Source organism: Artemia sp. Qi Xiang Cuo, chromosome 17 (assembly GCF_049724085.1).
Source record: "Artemia sp. Qi Xiang Cuo chromosome 17, ASM4972408v1, whole genome shotgun sequence".
NCBI classification, from domain to species: domain Eukaryota; kingdom Metazoa; phylum Arthropoda; class Branchiopoda; order Anostraca; family Artemiidae; genus Artemia; species Artemia sp. Qi Xiang Cuo.
The window spans coordinates 56,065,286-56,079,137 of NC_142810.1; the positions used below are offsets into that span (position 1 = coordinate 56,065,286).

The 13,852-nt window shown below is 34.8% G+C and overlaps 1 protein-coding gene across 1 annotated transcript in view; it reads left to right on the plus strand.

Moving 5' to 3' along the window:
• The first annotated feature begins 6,847 nt into the window (after positions 1 to 6,847).
• Positions 6,848 to 13,852, plus strand: part of LOC148942385 (uncharacterized) — a 101,405-nt gene continuing 94,400 nt past the window's right edge. The window contains exon 1 of the mRNA XM_089103047.1: positions 6,848 to 7,035. The gene's annotated coding sequence lies outside the window, so the exon portion shown is untranslated. The remainder of the gene's footprint in view (positions 7,036 to 13,852) is intronic.

Below are 13,852 nucleotides of genomic sequence, written 5' to 3' on the forward strand. Positions count from 1 at the left end.
GAGTGGGTCGGGGGTTATGTGGGAGGATCTTTCCATGAAGGAAGTTTTCATGGGAGAAGGGACATTGCTATGAAGGGGGTGACGGATTTCCCAGGATTCTTTAAAAAAAGATCAGAAATTATATATAAAAACAAGTTTTTAACTGAAAGTAAGGAGCAACATCAAAACTTAAAGCGACAGAAAACATTACGTATATGATTGGGTTCATCCCCAAGTCAATATCTCGCTCTTTAAGCCAAAGATTATTTAGTTCTTTCATAAAAGCTATTTATTTTAATTAACGGCATTTGTGATTAAGGGGTCATTTTTAAAGAATTGAAACAAAATTCGAACTTTAGCTTAAAGAGCAAGGTATTGACTAGGGGCAAACCCTCTAATATACGTATTAAAAATATAAGAATATAGAGGTGTGTTACGTAAATTAATTCGTAAGTTACGTATATTTATTACTAACAAAAACGTTCGTAAATAAAATTAAACAGGTTTCGAGAAACCCATTTAACCAAATAATAGTATAATTAATATTCAATTTTTTTTAAATTATTCATGTACGGTGAGCCAAAATCAAAACCTGCATTAATTCAAAAACGTTCAAAAATTAAATAAAAAAACAAGTTTTTTTAACTGAAAGTAAGGAACTACGTTAAAACTTGAAACGAACAAAATTTATTCCGTATATGAAAGGGGCTGTCCCTTCCTCAACGCCTCGCTCTTTACGCTAAAGTTTGACTTTCTCACAACTCTATTTTTTTTCAACAATGAAAAACTTATTGTAAAGAGCGAGGCGTTGAGGAGGGGACATCCCCTTTCATATACAGAATAATCTCTGTTCGTTTTAAGTTTTAACGGTCGTTCCTTACTTTCAGTTAAAAAAACTTGTTTTTTTTTATTTAATACAAGAAAATACACAAATGCCTGAAATATTAAAATATATTAAAACTGCCTGAGTTATTAAAAAATAGTAAAAGTCCCTGAATGTGTCCGGAAGCCTCCCATCAACGAAAAAAAGGACGAAAACCTTCAACTAAATGTTTCGCAGGCAAAAAAAAATTTTTATATGCAAACTTGTTTACTTGCTCCAAGTTGTTTCTTTACTCTTTTGAGTTTTGCTTTAAGTCGCTTGATTTTCGGCCTTTGTGATTTTCGAACAGTTCGTGGTAACGAACTGTAAGTAAGGAGCGACCCAGGTCAAAAGTAACCAAAACTTTAAAAAACAGTACTCTAAATTTTGATACCAAAAGATACATCAAAAGAATCAAATTTTAATTGCTGATTTCAAATATATAAGTTTCATCAAGTTTAATCTTACCCATCAAAAGTTACGCGCCTGAGAAAATTTGGCTTATTTTCGAAAAAAGGGAAAAGGCCCCCTAAAAGTTAGAGAACCTTAATGAAGATCACACCATCATATTCAGCGTATCAGAGAACCCTACTGTAGAGGTTTCAAGCTCCTATCTACAAAAATGTGGAATTTTTCATTTTTTCCCAGAAGAAATATCACGGATGCGTGTTTATTTGTTTTTTGTTTTTTTTTTTCCTCCTGGGAAAATTACGCGCCTGAGAAAATTTGGCTGATTTTTGAAAAAAGGGGGAAAGACCCCCTAAAAGTTATAGAACCTTAATGAAAATCACATGTTTTGTGTATAAAAGAGGTACATTGTCTAAATAAGTTTGAGAACCACTGCTATATTCATTTGTTGTTTTTTTCCAATAATCTTGGTTATGATGGTGTTTTTGGTACTTATGCATTATAATTAAAACAACGTTGTAGACTGCACAAGGAAACCAGACACGAAACCAGACAAACAGGTGTTTGCTAGATAAATTGATGTCAAAGCGTGGTTTCTCATTGAGTTTACAATATTTAAACGATTGTTTTTTAGGGTTTAGGGGGGGTACCTAGGTTAGGTTACATATTTAATATATGCTATGCTTACCCTTGCCCCCCTAATTTCGAGGGGAAGGGAATTTACTTAACCTAGTAATATTGGAAAAAGATTTGTTTAGACTATTTGTTTGAGAAGGGTCTCGAGAGGCGGCTGCTAATCTTTTATCCTGACAGATTTTGATTATCAAATGGGAAGGTTTAAACCATTTCATTACTTCACTACCTGTAGGCTACAGTAGGGGATAGGAGTATCTTTTAAATTCAGACTTGCCTAAGATTCTGAAACGCTGCAGTTTGCTAAAAAATCAAAAATAGAGATCCTATTGTTCACAATTCTAGGAAGGTGATAAAATTCTAGGAAGGTGGCTTTTCGTTATCTCGGAAAAGTGTTTATCTGAGCAAATAAAACTTTCCAGGCAGGTCTTGGCATGTCTTAACCTATAAAGAAGATCATTCAGTTTTGGCTTAGAGACTGCTTTTTTGGACTGCTGGTGTTGACACTGCGGTTCTTTGGCAGGGGTGTAATAATTTTGTTCAAAGTTCAATACTCATTGTCATATAATCTTTTAAAACTTACAAGTAAGGAAGAAGTAGAGGTGTGAAAGTTTAAACACATTCCCAGAACCGTATTTGGGATGTCATCTTTTCCTTAAGGTTTCATTCACTTAGTCAAAGTCACTCCAAGTCCGTAAGAAGTTGGTGCTAGAGAGGAAAAAAATGGAGATGGAACATGAAAATACGTTATCTTCTGGTTGATCATTTCTAGAAAGTTTTATTCACGTAGCTTGACAATTTTTGGGGACTTTGAAAAATTTTACCTTCATCCTGGAATTTCATACACCCACCCTTCACAATTTTTTGGTGCTGTTTATTTATTTGGTTTGGTTTACCCTATGCTTCTTTCAGGGAAAATAATAATGAGTCCATGGTCGTAGAAAATAAATAGAAGGTACTTGTGCATTTGGTAAGTAATTTGACGAAATTATGACTTACTAGAACTTTTGTATTCGTGTGCTGATTGCTGTGAATTTAGGATTTTCACGTCTTATCTCTGATTTCCATCTGTCTAATGTTTTGGCTATCATGAAAAGTCGAATGATCCCGCCAGATGTACTTGCGACATAATCGCATTGCTTGTTCGGAAGCGTAATAATTATCTTATCTGCAGTGGTCAGATAAAGCAAGATTACCTTAGTTCTAAGTAATCATCTCCGAAGCAATAAGTTTGCGATTTCCCAAACGCGTCGTTTGACGTAATTCTTCAGTCCGCAGGAGGTGTGACGGTAGAAAACAATAGACACATTAGTTTCTTTGGAACGAGTGACTTGTGACTTTGAAATAAAACTCGAGAATTAGGAGGTTTTGACTGCAACGTAGGTCTTTTATCTTTTTCCGCTGTTAATAATATCTTCTAAGAACAAATTTGACAAAGAAAATTTAGCCTATAGCAACGAACAGGATAACAATAATTAATGCAAGCGAATTGTGATTTCAGAGTTATAGTTGTGAAATTTTGGGTGGGGTTGTACGGGGACAGGGCTACCGCTGCAATGATTCTAAGGGCCTCATCCCTCTCACAAAAAAATGAAAGAGTTCAATAGATACTTAAAAATTAACTTGTAGTGTACTAAGTTAAGATTAAAATCAGTTTGACCAACCCCAGTTTTCTGTCGTAGGTTATTTGGTCTGTAACGGGGGTAGGTGGCTTGACTCTCTAAGCTCAACCAGAGCCAACCCAGCTCTAAATGTGTACCTGGAGAATTCTGGAGAACGTAAACAGAAAGTGCGAAAGCACAGCAGGGCTGACCCCAATCCCCCTTTGCACTTCTTGGATGAAGGGCCATGAAACGGAGATCAGCATCGCCGGTAGAGACTGTAAAGTCCAGTACCATATTCTTTACCTTTTTTCACCAGTCCCCTCAAAAAAAATAAAAAACCTTCTGCCTTGATTCCAGCAGGATCCATTTATTAGAAACAAACACAAAAGTGGTCCTTGGAAAGATAAGTTTGGGCACGGGTTTAACGTTTTCATATGGACCCCAGCCCTCTTCTTGGGCTTCTTGAAGCTTTTGGCTGCTAAGTGCATCCATATTTTTTAGGGTGGATAGAAACTATCCATAAGCGAATCTTGAATGGGAAAGCTCAAGCGTCCTGCCTGGGCCAGCTTTCCATCGAGAATTTGAACAAAAGGAAAATGCTAATAAAAAAGAAGAACAAAAATAATACAAGGGCTATCTGTATTCCTTTGCTTCTAAGAGAACTATAAACGTTTGCCCAACCATGTACGCATAAATTTATTGGGGGTGCGAAAATTAGCAAAAATTGAAAAATAGGCAAATATATGAAAAATATGGATAGGGTTAAATTTACCGTTTGAATTGGTGGATTCTGAGATTTAAATATTTTTCCAAAATATTTTAAAGGTAACTAGGCTATAGTAGATTTATATATATAAAAAATAACTAATTTGCCTTTTGGTGCTTCGAAAGGTTAAGTTCTTGTCAAAAATTACTGAGGTCTCTCTTTTTAACCCTTGTTTATTTTTATTGGTACTTATGCACTATGCGGTACCCACCACTTCTGGAGCTTCTTTTTCTGGAGCAAAGGAATTACATCGCCTTTTAGAGAAAAAACAAAACCCAAACCTCAGCTCATCTTGGGAACTTATTAAAATATAAAAAAAAATAAATTGATAAAACTCATTGAAGATACTAAGTCTAACTGATTGAAAAGTAAATTTGTGACATAAAGCCTTTTGAATAAAACCAAACAAATTGGTTACTCTCATTAATAATACTTCGCATCAAATTTTGCGAAGTTAAAGGATTGCTTCTTTATTTGTTATTAAATAAAAAAAAACAAGTTTTTTTAACTGAAAGTAAGGAGCGACATTAAAACTTAAAACGAACAGAAATTATTCTGTATATGAAAGGGGCTGTCCCCTCCTCAATGCCTCGTTCTTTACGCTAAAGTTTTTCATTGTTTAAAAAAAGTAGAGTTGTGAGAAAGTCAAACTTTAGCGTAAAGAGCGCGGCGTTGAGGTGGGGACAGCCCCCGAACTTCTATATTCATATATGTTTAATACGTTTATTAGGGGGTTCGCCCCCAAGTCAATACCTTGCTCTTTAAGCTAAAGTTCAAATTTTGTTCCAATTCTTTAAAAATGACCCCTTAATCACAAAGGCCTTTAATTAGAATAAATAGCTCTTATGAAAGCACTAAAAATCTAAAAAGTACTAAAAAGTACTGAAAGTACTAATCTTTAGCTTAAAGAGCGATGTATTGACTACGGGGTGAACTCAATCATATATGTAATATTTTTTGTTCATTTAAAGTTTCGATGTTGGTGCTGTTGCAGTTTAAAAACTTGTTTTTTTATATTTAATTTCTGATCTTTTTTTAAATAATGCTGGGAAGTCCGGCGTGCCCTTCATAGCAATGTCCCTTCCCCCATGAAAACTTCCTTCATGGAAAGATCCTCCCACACAACCCCCGATCCATCCCCCCCCCATTACCAGAAAAAATCTCCCCTGAAAACGTCTGTATACTTCCCAATAACCAATACTATATGATAACATTGGGTAAAGCTCATAACTTTCAGCCCACCCCCCGGGAAGCTAAGGGTATTAAGTAATCCTAAAAGACCTACTTACAATGTTTTCGAGCATGCTGAACAAAATGGTTATCTCAAAATTTTGATCGGGTGACTCTGGGAAAAAATGAGCGCGGGATTTTTTTGGTCACCATTTTTTTGGTCACCTAAAAGGACACTAGAACTTTTAATTTCCATTCCAATGAGCCCTCCCACGATATTTTAGGACCACTGGGTCGATACGATCACCCCTGGGGAAAAAAACAAACAAACAAATAAACACGCACCCGTGATCTTTTTTCTGGCAAAAAATGCAAAATTCCACATTTTTGTAGATAAGAGCTTGAAACCTCTAAAGTTGGGTTCTCTGATACGCAGAATATGATGGTGTGATTTTTATTAAGGCTCTATAACTTTTAGGGGGTCTTTTCCCCTTTTTCCGAAAATCAGCCAAATTTTCTCAGGCGCCTAACTTTTGATGGGTAGGGTTAAACTTCATGAAACTTATATATTTGAAATCAGCATTAACATCTGATTCTTTTGGTTTATCTATTCGTATCAAAATACCGTTTTCTAGAGCTTTGGTTACCATTGAGCCGGGTTGCTCCTTGCTAACAGTTTGTTACCACGAATTGTTTGAAAACCGAAGTGCTAAATTGAAACTTAAGCTTTAAAATTATTAAACTGATAAGAAATATAGAGGAAAGACTAACAATTAACTGTAACTCTTTATTCGTGATTTTAGGCATATACTTTTATCTTTAACGTCCTTGTGCTTAGTATCATGAATGCAGGAGTGAGGTTTTAGTTCGGAGGGATTTAGAGCCTGTAAGTTCAGTACTGACCTTAGAATTACATCTTACTCATGGCCATATCCAGAGTTTTCTGTTCGGGGCGTTTTTTGTTGTTTTTTTTTGGGGGGGGGGGGTACACAAAAAACTTCTAAAACACATCAAAAATTGTTTAAATGCATTTTTGTTACGTTTTAACGAGTCGGATAAACATTTAGGTGGTGCGGGGTGGGTCAAACCCTCTCCCCCTGAATACGGCCTTGATTTTACCTATATTTTTTTTTTTACTGAGATAAAATCGGGCACAACTTACTTTTGGCCTATGTCTTGGAATATTTATGAGAGAGTGGGTCATGCGATATATAAGTGTAATGAATTTTGTAAGTCGCCAAAGGAGGTATATAAAGAGTTTACTTTTGACAAAAGACGACTGGCGAGTATAGTAAGGGGGGGGGTGTTTTTTAAGTGTTGAAAGATTAGGACGAATTTTCAGGTTAGTAATGGAACCCGAGAAATATGTTTTATAATTTATGCAGCTAGTATAGTTAATTTTTGTTTATTTGTTAATATAGAGGGAGAGAACCACAAAAAGAGCCTCTTTGGGCGCTCCGGAAGGCGAAACCCTTCTTAGAAAAGTCGACAAAGTGGCATGTCTCCAAGATAGTAATCGTCGACTCCGTGATGAACTGACGAGTCTTCCGAGTCAATTTTATGATTTCAAAAACAAATTAGATACTGCAACGAAAGAATTGGAACCATTGAAGGTATTTTAATGTTTTATGTATATCTATATATATATTTTTAATTATTTCAATATATTTTTTAATTATCACCTTGGTGGAAGTGATGAAAGACTTGAAAGCCATCTCAACAAGGGTGCCAACAAGAAATTTTCCAGGGGGGGGGGAGACTCCAAAATAGCACTGGTAGTTGGGTGACAGTTTGGGTGGTTTAGGGCACCAAATCACGACTTTTTTCCGAAGAGGTTGAATTTACAATCAATTAAAATCCTGAGAAGCTAATTGATTTAAAAGTATCAATAACTATATTTAGGCTTCCCAGTTGCAAAAAGAGTAATGCCACACGATGGCAGTACTGGATTCAACCAAGTTGGTTCGCTTTATTTGTAATGGAATTAGGCTACGTTTTGTGATCTGTAATTGCATATCAGTTATAATGAGAGAGAGGGGGAGTCATTTTTTAGGTGGGGGTAGGGTAGATTCCTACAAAAGTATATTCTAATGGACAAACTGCTTACTCTTCACGAGGCTTCAGATAAATGTTGAAAGAGGAAGGGAAGTAGGAATTAATTAAAATGTTTCTCTTTACATCTAACCCCCGTTGCAAACCACGTAGCCAGTGACACTAGGACTCCAACCCCTGTCCTCACAGACAAAGGATTTCAAGTTTAGCGCGCTAAAAACTCGGCTAGGTGGGCTAATAAGTATCAATAAGTATTAGACTTATTCAGACGCCGTTTTACTTCATAAAATGTAAAGGGAAGACAAACAACTTCTAGCTCAAAGAATTCTAACTGAAACTATAGGCCAGAATATCCCTGTTTTACTAGCGAAGGACCATTTTTGCATTAATTTCTCTAATCTACGGCCCTAGTAGCCCCATAGAAGACATCATTTTCTATGTGTTATCGCATAATGAACTCTTAGACTTTTGCCTCCTTCTCCGCACTTTAAGGGTAAACTTGACGCATTTTGCCTAGGAGTAACGATTTCGGATATGTTAATAAGCGCGATTTTTCTATCGAAGGGTATAAAAATTTTTTTGTCGTAATTTGTTCAAAGTCTACCCCTTTTTTGTCGTATCTATAATTTACTAGATCAACGAGGCAATTTTCCCCTCCCTTGCTTATTATGGATTATATTTGATACATTATATATATATATATATATATATATATATATATATATATATATATATATATATATATATATATATATATATATATATATATATATATATATATATATATATATATATATATATATATATATATATATATATATATATATATATATATATATATATATAATATATATATATATATATATATATATATATATATATATATATATATATTATATATTATGCTGTATATTTTATAATAGAAGATCAGATAGGATCTTCTCATTAAATTTCTCCTGATCTAGGGTTCTTAGGCAAGTTTAATTTGTGCTATATTGTCATTCAAAAAGGACAATTTTCTGAGATTGTTTTCATTTACGAGAATGTACAAGGGGCGGAGTGAAAATGCATAAATCAAAACTAAGATGGGGGTAGGGTATTTTTTTTGTTTTATCGATTTATTTAGTGAAAATATCAAGAAAAGGTATATTCAATCAAATACAAAAGAAGGAATTTTCAAAACTCAATAGGGGATGATTCTAGGGAAAGAGGCCATTGTCTCCTCTGCCTGAAATCTAGGTAGCTGGGTGTTTTTCCCATTTTTCATATAATGTATCCATAGTTCCTTTTTCTGGCAAATTTTGCTATACTTCCTTAATTGCTTGTGTTGAAATATTAAAAGTTTATAGCTTACACAATAGTCAAACAGTTCGTGGTAACGAACTGTAAGTAAGGAGCGACCCGGCTCAATGGTAACCGAAACTCTAGAAAACGGGTTTTTGATACCAATAGATACATCAATAGAATCATATTTCAATGCTGATTTCAAATATATAACTTTCATCAAGTTTAGTGCTACCCATCAAAATGTATGCGCCTGAGAAAATTTGGCCGATTTACAAAAAAGGGGGAAAGACCCCCTAACAGTCATAGAACCTTAATGAAAATCACACCATCATATTCAGCGTATCAGAGAACTTTACTTTAGAGGTTTCAAGATCCCATCTACAAAAATGTGGAATTTTGCATTCCACATTGCCTGATGCGTGTTAATTTGTTTTTTTGTTTGTTTTTTTTTACCCAGGGGTGATCGTATCGACCCAGTGATCCTAGAATATCGTGGGAGATGTCACAGGAACGGAAAGTAAAGGTTCTAGTGCCCTTTTTAAGCGACCAAAAAATGGGGGGCAACTAGGCCCCCTTCCACGCTTATTTTTTTCCCAAATTCACCCGATCAAAATTTTGAGATAGCCATTTTGTTCAGCATGGTCGAAAATATTATAAATATGTATTTTATGATGACATAATCCCCCGAAATTCCCCGGGGGAGGGCTGAAAGTTATGAACTTTACCCAATGTTAACATGTAGTATTGGTTATTGGGAAGTATACAGAAGTTTTCAGGAGGTTTTTTTTGGTAGTGGGACGGAAGGGATGGGTCTGAGGTTATGTTGGAGGATCTGTCCATGAAGGAAGTTTTAATGGGAGAAGAGAAATTGTCATGAAGGGGGTGCCAGACTTGCAAGCGTTATTTATTGGTGATTGGGAAGCATACAGACATTTTCAGGAAGGATTTTTTCCTGGAGGGGGGGGGGGGCTAGAGGAGTGGGTTACTCTGGACAATCTTTCCGTGGAGGATGTTTCTTTGGGGTAAGGGAAATTTCTATGAAGGGGCGCCGGATTTCCAAGCATTATTTAAAAAACGATCAGAAATTAAATAAAAAAAAACAAGTTTGTTCAACTGAAAGCAAGAAGCAACATTAGAACTTAAAACGAACAGAAATTATAACGTATGTGAGGGGGTTCTCCCCCAAGTCAATACCTCGCTCTTTACGCTACAGTTTATTTTTTAGTGCTTTCAAAAGAGCTATCTATTCTAATTAAACGACCTTTGTGATTCAGGGGTTTGTGAATCAATTTGTTTTTTAACTTTTAACGTAAAGAGCGTGGTATTGACTAAGGGGAGAACCCCCTCATATACGTAATAGCATATACGTAATAAAAAAAAAAACAATAAAAAAACAAGCGATACGGCTCAATAGTTATCGAAACTTGTAAAAACGTAATTTTGATGTAAATAAATGTATCAAAAGAATTTGTTTGTAACGTTTATTCCAAATAAATAAATTTGACTAAGTTTAGCATGGCTCATCAAAAGCTACGAGCCTGAGAAAATTTACCCGATTTTTTAAAAAGGGGGGAAACATTCATCACAAATGAAAGAATATGAATGAAAATCACACCGTCAGATTCAGCGTATTAGAAAACTCTATTACATAGGTTTCAAGCTCATATCTGCAAAAATCTGCAGCTTTGTATTTTTTGCCAGAAGAAAAATATACGAATATAGAAGTTAGTTACGTAAGTTAATTTGTAAAGACATCCATTTAGCAAAAGAAAAGTAAAATTTTTATGCAAATTTTGTTTACTTATTCAATGACGGTTACCCAAAATAAAAGCTGTATTAACTAAAAAACGATCAGAAATTAATTAAAAAAAACAAGTTTTTGACACTGAAAGTAGGGAGTGACATTAAAATTTAAAACTCCCATAAATTCTTCCTATAAACGGGGCTATCCCCTCCTCTACAACTCACTCTTTACGCTAAAGTTTGACTCTGTCTGGCAGCTTTATTTTTTAAAAAAATAAAAAACATTATCTTAAAGAGCGAGGCGTTGAGGAGCAGATAGCCCCTTTCATATATGGAATAATTTCTGTGCGTGTTAAGTTTTAATGTCGCTCCTTACTTTCAGTTTAAAAAACTTGTTTTTTTTATTTAATTCATAACAGAATAATTCTGTTACTATTGGCTTGACTCTTCGCAAAAAAATTTAATTCTGTTTCTTAATATGCTAAAGTTCCTGTTTATGGTAATTTTTCATTGTTTTTTAAACCAGTGAAGCAAACAACAAGTTTTATAGAAAAAAAATCTGAAGCATATATTCTAGAAAATCTCTAGGCATGACTAATTAGTAATCGTGGCTTGGAATAAATTATAAAAATTTTTATGGTATATAAAGCGAGATTATCAGAATAAATTCAACAGGACCCTCCCGTCAGACAGAAGCCCAGTCAGTCAACTGGGAAAAAAGACGAGTTTAGCTGAGGCTGCAAAACTTATCCTAATCAAGGTGAAAACTGGACACGTCAAAATATTGGCCGAAGATAAAAAGTGCTTTATTGATGCATTGGACAAAAAACTCTTGAGCCAGTTTGATTTTTGTTCAAAATTTTTCTTTATGAGATTAGAAGAGAACTCAATCAGGGCCAAAGTATGATGTCAAGAAAAACAAATACAAATGGGTAAAGGGGGTAATAAATGGTCTGGTATACCTGGCCCTGGCATTGGGAAACGCATCTTCCAAAGAATATTACTGTGCAATGGACCTAGTTGAAGAACGCCAAAAAGAATAGTTGGCCTTATGATGCCCTGCAACGGGTTCCACGTGTGAGAAAGAATAACTATAACCAGGTTCCATGTTAAGGGAGATGCAAAATATATTCACTTAACTATTGACATAAACTTGGCTGAAGAAATTGAGAAGCAACATTTTCAACTCTCAATTGGTATGAAGCCACACATGCTTCTTAAATCCCTTTACCGTAGGGCCCAAAACCATTCCCCATAAAGGAAGATACAACCTTGACCCTTATAATAGTTGACAAGCCAGTATCTTCACCCTAACAGTGAGCTATTTCAGTGTTACCAAATAAGGCAACAACATTAGACTGTCGGCAGATGAATTGGCATCGTTGCCAGGGTACTTTATGTAATGTTTTGTGGCTGTTAGTAAGGACGCAAACATTTATAGAGTTGGTTGAGGAGTCTTGGATTTTTGCAAGTTCAATGAGGGAAATGATACGTGAACTTTATCTGTGGTTCTGTCTCCAGGGACAACAGTATATTCAACAGGACCCTCCATTCAATGGCTAAATGAACCCCTTTTCTGAATGAACCCCAGAACGTAAACCCCTTTTCTGAATGAACCCCAGAACGTGAACCCCTTTTTGGAATGAACCCCAGAAAGCTCTAGATATTTTGGAATGAGACACACGTTTTGTTCAACTACAGTGGAGAGGTGCCCTGAACAACGTTTATTTTAAGCTCATGTCGCTATTTTTTGCGAATCTGACAGAAACGGTTAAATCTATGGTTTGAACTGTTTGACTCTGAAGATAAGATTTATCTTTAAACTATTATTATTATACTCAACGCTAAAATGTCTTTGGTTCCAACAATAGAAAGGTTTACAAAACCTTTAACATTATTTCTCTAATACTGTTTTTTCAACCTTTTTTCAAGGTTTTAAACTAAGAGTCTGATGAGAAAATACGGTTAAATTCAACGTTTGAATTTTTGGTCTGTAAGATTTGTATGTCTTTTTAATACCTTACAAAAAAAGGTTTAAAAAAAACATTTAAAATATAAATGTCTATCGGTACTGAGTATATTGAAAAATAGTAAGATCTAACAGGAAATGTCATTTCTAGAGAAGTAGCATTCATTCCTTTTTTTAATTTGTTAAGCATAACTTCGATAACATAGAGGTATTTCTGAAACCATTTCTTTTTTTAAGCCTAAGAAGATGGGTCCAAGGCCGTACCCAGATTCGGGGTTAGGAGGGTTTGAATTCCTCCTGAAATGTATTTTTGACTCGTAAAAACGTAGCAAAAATGGATATAAACACATTTTTTATGCGTTTTTTGAGGTTTTTTACATACCCCCCCCCCCAAAAAAAAGAAATTTTTGAATAAAACACCCTCTGAAAAAATTCTGGGTACGGCCTTGGATGGGTCTAATGGAAAAATGTCTTACAATCATAAAATGAAATGTAGCAGGACTTGTTGAATGGAGGGCTGGAACGGGTTCACAGCGTGATTGTTGCACACATTTCTTCAAACCTTGGTTTGTTGGGTCTATTTGGCAATCCAATTGAGTCCTTCGGAAGTAAAGCTACCCAGGTTAACTTTTCTAATTTTGTTTAGCCTTTAGGATCTAAATCTGGATTGACTCTTATCTATTGCGAGCCAAAATAAAAGTTCAAATGAGGATTAGTCTGTTTATTAGACAGTGAAAACAGATAGAAAAGTCTGTATATTTTGTCGTGGATAGCCTTGATTGGAGATGTTACCAATGAAGAATATAACTATGAATTTAAAAACATTCCTTTTGCAATTGGAGGACGAAAAAGATTTTGCCACCTTGATTAGAAATTCAACTTACATTTAGGTAATATTAAAGAAGAAAATTTACAACTGAAGACTTGGGATGAACCGAGTTATTGAACTCTCTCAGACTAATCTAGTGAATGAACCGGGAGTTATTATTGTCTTCTCTATAAATATTTTAGTTTTAATTTTAATGCTACAGTATTTTTGCTGATGACTATCGCTGTATATATGGCACTTATCCCCATTTGAAACTTTGTTTGTTTGTCACAGAAAGGCAGCGCAGTCCTGAAAAAATATACCTAATTTAAGGTATTACGTGGATAATACCTCTTTATTTCAGTCAAACATAAATATTCATTAGAAAAGGAGCATACAAAATAAGGGATAAGTCGCCATTTGACTTCTTTTTTTATATAGAAGAATTTCAGAAAATTGAAAAACCCGGAAAAACCAACAACAAAATGTGATAAAACTCAGAATTAATAACTTTTTTATTAGCTGAAAACTTAATTCCAAAACCAAGCTACATGGGTATACCCAAACTACA